Genomic DNA, 552 nt, shown 5'->3' on the forward strand with positions numbered 1-552 from the left:
AAAAATTCCGGAAAAAATAGATGAAGTAATTGTGGCATTTGGAGCTGCTATCCAAAGCTATTGAGCAACGCGCGGGTGCTGCAAAAGCCAGCCGCACATGATTGCAATGGATTCTGGCATCTCACAGATAACTGCCAAGCCCAACTGCGAAACACTTAATTTACTGCGGAAAGCATAAACTAATTTTCCGTAATGAAGTCGAAATTATAAAAATTACATTTTAACTCAGACATGCCAGAGAAACTTAAATTATTAACAAATTTTGCGCATTAAGAAATTAAAATTAATGGAATAACAATAAGAGCATAGGAAAATAAATTTGTGAATATTTGCAGCTCTAATTTTTCGAAAACCAGAAAAAAACACACTTTTTTACAAATTCTATAACATAAAATTTAGATACGTGGACAAATTACAGAAATCTGGACCCGGAACACTGGATGCGGTACACTACACCTGATAGATACTTTGTAGAGCTAGTGCTCCTAACATATTCTTTCTTTCATCTAAACTTTTAATTTGTATTTTAAGGCAAACATATATTATTATATA

The sequence above is a fragment of the Teleopsis dalmanni genome, chromosome X, assembly GCF_002237135.1.
Source record: "Teleopsis dalmanni isolate 2A chromosome X, ASM223713v2, whole genome shotgun sequence".
Lineage (NCBI taxonomy): Eukaryota > Metazoa > Arthropoda > Insecta > Diptera > Diopsidae > Teleopsis > Teleopsis dalmanni.